We start from the raw sequence: 8,880 nt of genomic DNA on the forward strand, positions 1-8,880 counted from the left end.
TGCGAAATTCGCTACCATACTGGAAAGCCCAACGTGGTAGTGAACACCCTCAGTCGAAAGGAGTATTCAGGGCGTAAGGTGAAGGCACTAACAATGACCATCCATTCCCATCTATCCGCGCAAATCAGAGAGGCTCAGCTGGAAGCCTTAAAACCCAGGAACGTGACAGATGAAGTTTTGCGGGGAATGGACAAGAATTTGGATACATAGAGGTTGTCATGAATGAGCTCACAAGACTAAATACTCTGTTCTCCCAGGTTCGGATAAGATGTATTTGGATCTCAAACAACTCTATTGGTGGCCAAACATGAAAGCAGGGATTGCTCCTTCGTGGGCAAGTGCCTGACTTGTGCCAAGGTGAAGGTTGAATATCAAAAGCCCTCAAGTCTACTTCAGCAGCCAGAAATACCTAAGTGGAAGTGGGAAAGGATAACCATGGATTTTATCACCAAGTTACCCAGGTATCCGAGTGGGCACGATGCCATCTGGGTAATTGTCGATCGGTTGACGAAGTCCGCCCACTTCCTGCCAATCAAAGAAAGCTTCAAGATGGAGAGAGTCAAACGGATCTACATTCAAGAGATAGTTCGCCTTCATGGTGCACCTGCATCCATCATCTCCGATCGAGATAACAGGTTTACATCATGGTTCTGGCAGTCACTACAGAAAGCTCTTGGAACTAAATTGGATATGAGCACGGCTTATCATCCGCAGACTGATGGACAGGGTGAGAGAACAATTCAGACATTGGAAGACATGTTGAGAGCCTACGTCATTGATTTCGGTGCATCATGGGACACTCATATTCCTTTGGTTGAATTTTCCTACAACAACAGCTACCATACCAGCATCAAGGTTGCATCGTTTGAAGCCCTCTATGGCTGTAAGTGCAGATCCTCTCTGTGTTGGGCTGAGGTGGTGACATGCAGCTAGCCAGGGGACAAGTTCCCGATAGTACTCTCACTGGTCCTGAGATCATCCGAGAGACAACTAAAAAGATTGTGCAAATCCGGGAACGACTGAAAGCCTTACGAGATAGACAAAAGAGCTACGCCGATAAGAGACGTAAACCCTTGGAGTTCCAGGTTGGCGACCGCGTCCTTCTGAAGGTCTCACCTTGGAAAGGCATGATACGCTTTGGAAAGCGTGGAAAGCTAAACCCAAGGTACATTGGACCGTTCGAAATCCTTGCTAGGATCGGTCCCGTAGCATACAAACTTCAGTTACCGCGAGAACTCAGCAACATCCATCCTGTTTTCCATGTATCGAACCTAAAGAAGTGTCTGTCCGATGAGACACTTGTGATTCCGCTCGTCGAGATTGAAGTCAACAAGAACCTCAACTTCGTGGAAGAACCGATCGAAATCATTGACAGAGAGATCAAACGAACAAAACAAAGTCGCATCCCGATAGTGAAGATTCGCTAGAATGCCAAGCAAGGACCTGAATTCACTTGGGAGCGCGAAGACCAGATGAAACAGAAGTATCCTCGTCTTTTTCCTAAACCATGATTTGTATCCTAGGTTTGAATTTCGGGACGAAATTCCCTCTAACGGGGGGATGATGTGACAATCCGAAACTTTTTCCGTTTTTGTTACGCATTTTTCCGTTAATGAAATTTCAGATCCATTAACTTTTCCGTCAAAATTTTGATTCAATAAAATAATCTAGTTATAGTTAATTAAATTATATACGAGTCGGAACCAAAGATCGCGTGGAAACCCGAAAATCTCGAGAAAACAACATTTTTGGTCTAAAATGGGATTACGACCGTAAACCTGTTTTCGTCGAGTGACGAGTGGAACCCCACCTCACCCCTATAAATACGATGCCTCCGACTTCATTAGGACGTTTCTGGCCAAAGTCTCTCCTCCTCTCTCTAAGAATCTCGAACTGTAAACTCTCAAAACGCATTCATACTCTGGGAAACGTCGAAAAACACCGTTTGGAGCCCTTTGGATCGTCTGGAAACACTCAGCTCGTCTAAATCAGCATCCAAACACCATTTTTCCGAGTTTTAGGCCCAACCTTCAAGAACCGCAAACCCTGTTCTTGATTTTTCGGTCCAACCTTCAAAGACCGTAAACTCTGTTCTTGAGTTTACGCCCGTAAACTCGCCAACCTCCAGAAACTGTAAACACTAGCTCCGTCCGTAAACACCTTTTTGGTGGTACTTTTGGCTGAAAATCCATTTCCTTTTATTCGAGCAAGTCCCGGTAACATTTCTCAACCGAATACAAGTGTTTTCTGACACTTTATTTATCGAAAATCGCTAATTTATATATATATATATATATATATATATATATATATATATATTGTTTGAAAATAGGATTCTGTTAAGTGTCACGTGCATCAACTCGGGAATCTTCACTTCAGTCAACAACTCCACGCAAAAACAGTGAGTTCATACCCCTATATTTTCCGCATTTTTAATGTTTTCAGAGGGGGGGGGGGGAATACACATAAAACTTATGCAAATTTCATACTTTAATTCCCTATTGTACTATGTCGAGCATAAGGGACGTTTTCACTAAAATTGCATAGTTTTCCATACACGATATTCGCTACGTTATACATGCAAATTATAATCGGTATAGTTTGAGATTTCTCTAAAACTTATCAAGCATAGAAACTTTCACTACTAAACGTATGCACTGGAACAGAAACCGTTTACAGTTTACATCACTGCTTTATCATGATTTTCATAACTGTAATTATCACTATATACGGTAAACATATGGGTTTTCACTACGGTAGAACGCTACAACATTACTTGTAAACTAGATTGTACTATACTGTGAGGCGCTACTTCACTATTGTACCCTTAGGTGTACATGAATAAATCCTACCACTGTATAACCAGAGTCTCCTGGAGGGAGAGCGTGAGATTTGTGAATAGATCTATTCGGGACTGAAAATCCCACATCTGGACTGCTAGCTACAGTTAGGCGGGCACGCTTGAGATGTACAAATGTCATTTAACTCGATTCCTGAAGAACATTGGAAAGGTCACTAGTTATATCAAGCATGGTTATACGACTCACATTATGTATAAATCACCTTTAGTTTACCAACCTGGCATTCTTCAGCGGTTTTATTTATACCAAATAGAACTAAACACACTATGTATACTGGCCGAGCCATGGTTTTCAAAACAGAACCATTCATGCTATGGTTTTACATATAAAATACTTATACTTCATGATTAGCTTTAGTTAGTCATATGCAGTAGTATTTTCGTATATCACTACGGTTTTCAGAAACGAACATTCATGGTTTTATACGATATCGATAACGCTACGTTTTCACTAAATAAAATATTGGATTTTCTTGAGACCACACAAACATTTCAGCTCGCTGATCAACAAGTTTTCATTACGAATTACTGCTTATGAACTCACCAGCTTTATGCTGATTTTTTTTCAAACTGCTTGTATTATTAGGAAATCATTAGACAGGTACTTGCTGGATTTTTGAGGAACTGAAGCATTAAGAGTTTCTAAGTTTTTATTATGCAAAACTATTGGATGTAATTCAAACTAAGTTTTAAACAGACGTAAGCATTTTTACTCAAGTATTGATTGTAATGGTTATGTTGCTATGATTGCTACTATTCATTGATTGTGATGCTATACATGACGTCCTCCGTCCCAGAACGTATCCGCCATCGGTTTCGGGGTGTGACACGTAGACAAGTGTATCATATTCTAGAGTCTTGTAAAATCCATGTGTATAATAGGAAGAGTTTAAATTAATCAAGAATGATCGGGACCTAGAAACTTCCATTTGAGGAGGTGTAAGGTTCCTATAAATAAGGAGAAGGGCTCATTTGCCCAAACCATCGAGAAGTTGCCTTGTAAAGAAGTTGAGTTACATAATAGAATATTTCTTTCGTACTTCATAGCATTCCTTAACGCATCTCTTGCTTCCTAAGTTTGTTAGTACATCTAGATCAACGAAGTTAGCTTGACTTAGTCGGCGACGCACTAAGTGGCACACGGTATTGACTAGCCTAAAAGAGTCATCCCGTGACATGTGGTATTAGAGCCAGAGTTCGTACGAGCAAGATATCGTAGCAATGGAAGGAGGAAGTGATGCAACTAACATTCCCCCTGTCGTTGAGGAGAAAGGAAGGAAATACAGTAGGCGGGACCAATCCGTTGACCCTTTCACAAGCTTAGAAAATAAGCTTACAAAGGTGGAGATTAGCGTCGGTAAGATCCTTGAAAAGAAGGATACCGTTGATCAATTCGTTTCAGAGATAAGTGACACGAGCAATGGATTGAAGGAGACCATCGGTGTCATCAAGGAGGAAGTCCTTGGACTTATCAACACCTTGCAGAATGAGTTTCGTGAGAAGGTAGCTACGCTGGAAGCCGAAGTAAACTTGTGCAAGGAAGCAATCGTTGGAGGAGTCGTTGCGAGTAAGTTGGCACACACGGACGCACCCAAACCATTGAAGTATGGAGGAAATACGACCCTAAATAACTTGACGAATTATTTTGGTCGATGGAATGTTACTTCAATGCTAGTCAAGTAAAGGAAGGCAAGACAAAGGTCGATATGGCAGTCCTTTACCTATGTGAAAGTGCAGCTCTAAGGTGGAGAAGGAAGTAAGAAGACATTCAAAAGGGCTTATACACCATAGACACATGAGAAAAGTTCAAGAGGCAAGTTAAGATACAATTCTGCCCACACAATGCTGAAGACATAGAGATGAAGAATCTTTGTAACATCCCGGAAATCATGACCAAAAAATTCTTTTAAAAACATTACTTATCCATAGCATTAGGTCATTCAAACATACAAAAAGGGGTTATATGACAAATCAGAGTATCTTTTCCAAAACACGTATTCATTTTATCAGAGTAAACATCCCAGGCTAAACTTCTTGGTGTGTGCTATGCGATCAGCTCGAGCTCTTCATTCCGCTATTGGAAATACCTGAAATCAAAAGTGAAAACCATAAGCACGAAGCTTAGTGAGTTCCCCAACCTACCACATACCATACATATCTACTGAACCATACATAATTCAGAGCACATACCACATATTGGGCCCCGGCCCGCTGCATTGGGCCTCACCTGCCATCAGATGTCGTCCGCCATCAGGCCCCGCCTGACATCAGGTCCCACCTGGAAATGAGCCCCGCCCGGTATACATATTTGTTTCCCTTAGGCCCCACCTGACTCTGGGCCTCGCCCGCCATACACATACATACGATTAAATAACATACTGAAACATACATAAACATTCCCTAACCATACCCTGCTCTAAGGCCTCGCCTAACTTGGGCCCCGCCCCTAGTCTGCTACTGAAGTAGTGGAGCCCCGTCCACACCCTTACTAGTAGTGAGATACAGGCCATAGCCCACACTCACATCCTTCCTATCACGGGCCTCGCCCCTGCTCTGCTAATATCGAGATATGGAACCCCATCCATACTCAACTAGTGATGAGATACGGGACCTCGCCCACACTCACCTCCTTACCAGGCACATACAAGTATCACGAAGATAACAAGTATAATCTAACGCACTACATAAGAATCTTCCTCGGGAATACCCCGACATCGAACCCCCAGCCCAGAAGCATACTATTAACTAACGTACTTCGGGCTTACCCCGACATCGGACCCTCGGTTCAGATCCTATCATACCGACACATGCAAGAATCACAAAGACCTCTAGCATCCTAACATTCCTCGGGCCTTGCCCGACATCAGGTCGTAACCCGAAACATATATCAGTAAGTGACTAGGGCTAACCCTGGGTCTTCCTTATATACATAAGCATAAACATGAACATAAACATAATGGGCCGGAATTGTGGCCATAGACCCATTCACAAAAAGGGAAACTCACATGCATTGCTGAACTCTGCCGATAACCCTCTGGCTGCTATCCGACAACTCCCCGAACTGCTGCTCCTCTAGCTCCCCGAGCTACTAATTCCAATAACAACACTTAGACCTAACTATCCTCAAGAAGCCAACTAAGTCAACTCTGGTCAAGGTCCTTCTCAAGGTCAAAGTCAACGTTCAGAGTCAACTTCCAGTTGACTCAACTCACCGAGTTGTTCTACCAACTCGTCGAGTCCATGCTCCTCAAATCCCAAAACAAACTCGACTCTACTCGTCGAGTCTAGCAACAACTTGACAGGTTCTCCTTCAACTAACATTCAGGACCATCTTCAACCGACTCGCCGAGTTGTAGAACAACTCGTCGAGTCCATCTTCATAAGCTAAGGAGATTGCCTTGGACTCGCCGAGTTCCACCTTGAACTCGTCAAGCACCATGATCTTCATTCCCATTATGGAAACAGACTAGCTGAGCCCTTCTCTAACCCCACTCACTGATCCGACTCACAAACAGAAGGGCTTGGGTTTGTGGCCCGACTCGTCGAGTCCATGAACTGACTCGTCGAGTCCATCTTGTGACATCTCTATTTTGTCGATTAGAGCCCATCCCAACACCTCCAACTCATAGATATGGACTCCTTATGTTGACATTGCACGTAAAGTTGTTAACTTTACGTGCATGCAAGGTGTTATGGGGCTAAAACACTTAATCCAAGCTTTAAAGAAAACCTAGGTCATGAAATGGGATCTTAGCTGGATAAAGCCAGCAACTCTGAGCTCCTAAAGCTCAAGAGTGTCCAGATCTATTGTCCAAATCCATCCTCAAGGGTTTAATACTCGGATTAACCTTGGAAATGGTCCAAATATGATCAAAAGCAAACTAGAAAGGGGATCTATCAATTGAAAGCTCAAGGTCCAGACTTTTTACCTTCTAACAGTTGCCAAAACAATATGAAGGCTGGATCTACACTTCCTTCCTTGCTCCTTTCTTCCAAGCCTTGAAAATCCACTCTAATGGACCTCAATCTTCACCAAAAGCTCCAAAAATGAAGTTGGGTGGCTAGGGTTTTGGGGTTCTGGACGAGAGAGGCTGTAATGAACCTTAGGGAAGAGAATAAGATGCTTAATAGGGTACCAAGACACGAAATTAGAGCTTTCCCAACCTAGACCAGAATCGTCGAGTCCACTGCCGACTCGCCGAGTCGGTCACTTAATCTTCAAGACGTAGTCCGCTTCGACTCGCCGAGTCATCCCTTGGACTCGAAGAGTTGACCCCCCTTTGACTATGGGTTTTCCTTTCCTTTCTTGGCCTTTCGGATTATGGGTGTTACAAACTTCATGGGCTAAAGCATAATGGATCCTTCCGAGACTACATAGTCAAGTTCACGAGCTTGATACTAGAGTTACCCGACATGCAAGAGAAAGACAAACTATTATTTTATGGATGGACTACAATCCATGGCTTATAATGAGCTCAAGAGGAGAAATGTTAGAGACGTCGGCGAAGCTATCACCGTGGCTGAAGATCTAATGGAATTTGAAAGAGAAAGCATGGTTAAGAAGAATGGTGGGGGAGAAAAAACTATGTCAGAATCGAAACCATGAGTTCCTAAATCTGAAGTCACAACTTCATGTTATACTCAAATCCCAGAAATGACTTCAATATGGCCCAAAACTAACAACATACTACTCAGAGTGAAGATCTAAGTAATAGAAAGCCAAGGTATCAACTTTATGCCTCAAATGAGTCAGAAATGCATCTCAAACTCTGGATCTACTTGCTTCCTCTTCAATTCCTCTTCAATTCTCCTTCCTTATCAAGCTTCAAAATCACAAAGAACACACAACAATGGCTCGCAAACACTCAAAAGTGTATTAGGGTTTCGTGGCTAGGGTTTGGCGTGATGTAGGCTGCAAATGAGGCCGACCTTTGGAGGTTAAGGTGTTTAAATAGGGTGCAAAACCTTGAAAATTAGGGTTTCACTATGGCATCCCTACTCATCGAGTTGAGGCTCTCAACTCGTCGAGTAGACTTCAAGTCCTGCGTCCAAATTCCATTCCTACTCGACGCGTTTGGGTCCGCCAACTTGTCGAGTCCCTTTGCAAAAATGAACAATTTGATTTAAAATACATACCGGGATCTGGGCGTTACAAATCTCCCATACTTATTTTAGATTTCATCCTCGAATTTTGTTGCGTCTGGGAATAACTCTGGGTAGTGCTCCCTCATTTCGTCCTCCGGCTCCTAGGTCCATTCTGAGCCCTTGTGGTGTTGCGATTGCACCTTAACCAACTCAACCCTCTTGTTTCTCAGATCCTTCGTATTCCTGTTGAGGATGGCTACCGGTCGCTCAATGTAGTTCAGGCTGTCATCCACCTGAATATCCTCTAGTGGCACCACTACAGAGCCATCTACCAAGCACTTCTGCAGCTGGGAGACATGAAAGGTGTTGTAGATCTGACTAAGCTCGACTGGAAAATTTAGATTATACGCCACCTTGCCCACCAGGGCTATAACCATGAAAGGACCAATGTACCTGGGCCCAACTTGCCCTGCTTCCTGAACCGGATGACACCTTTCCAAGGTGACACCTTCTGGAGAACCATATCTCCTACCTGAAACTCCAAGTCTGAACGGCGTTTGTCGGTATAACTTTTCTGCCAGATCTGATCAGTCTAAAGCCTACTCCAAACTTGTTGGATCCTCTCTGCCATCTTGAGTACCACTTCGGTACTACCTATGACCCTCTGCCCAACCTCACCCCAACATATCGGGGTTCTACACTTCCTCCCATATAACATCTCGACGGGAGAACGGTCAATACTCGCGTGGTAGCTATTATTAAAGTAAAACTCTACCAACGGAAGGTAGGTATCCCTGCCACCACCTAAGTCTAAGACACACACTTACAGCATATCCTCCGATGTTGGGATGGTCTACTCGCTTTGACCATCCGTCTGGGGGTGAAAAGTCGTACTAGAATGCAGACGAGTACCAAAATTATCATGAAATTTCTTC

Source organism: Lactuca serriola, chromosome 2 (genome assembly GCF_051521515.1).
Source record: "Lactuca serriola cultivar US96UC23 chromosome 2, Lser_US96UC23_V15, whole genome shotgun sequence".
Taxonomy (NCBI): Eukaryota; Viridiplantae; Streptophyta; class Magnoliopsida; order Asterales; family Asteraceae; genus Lactuca; species Lactuca serriola.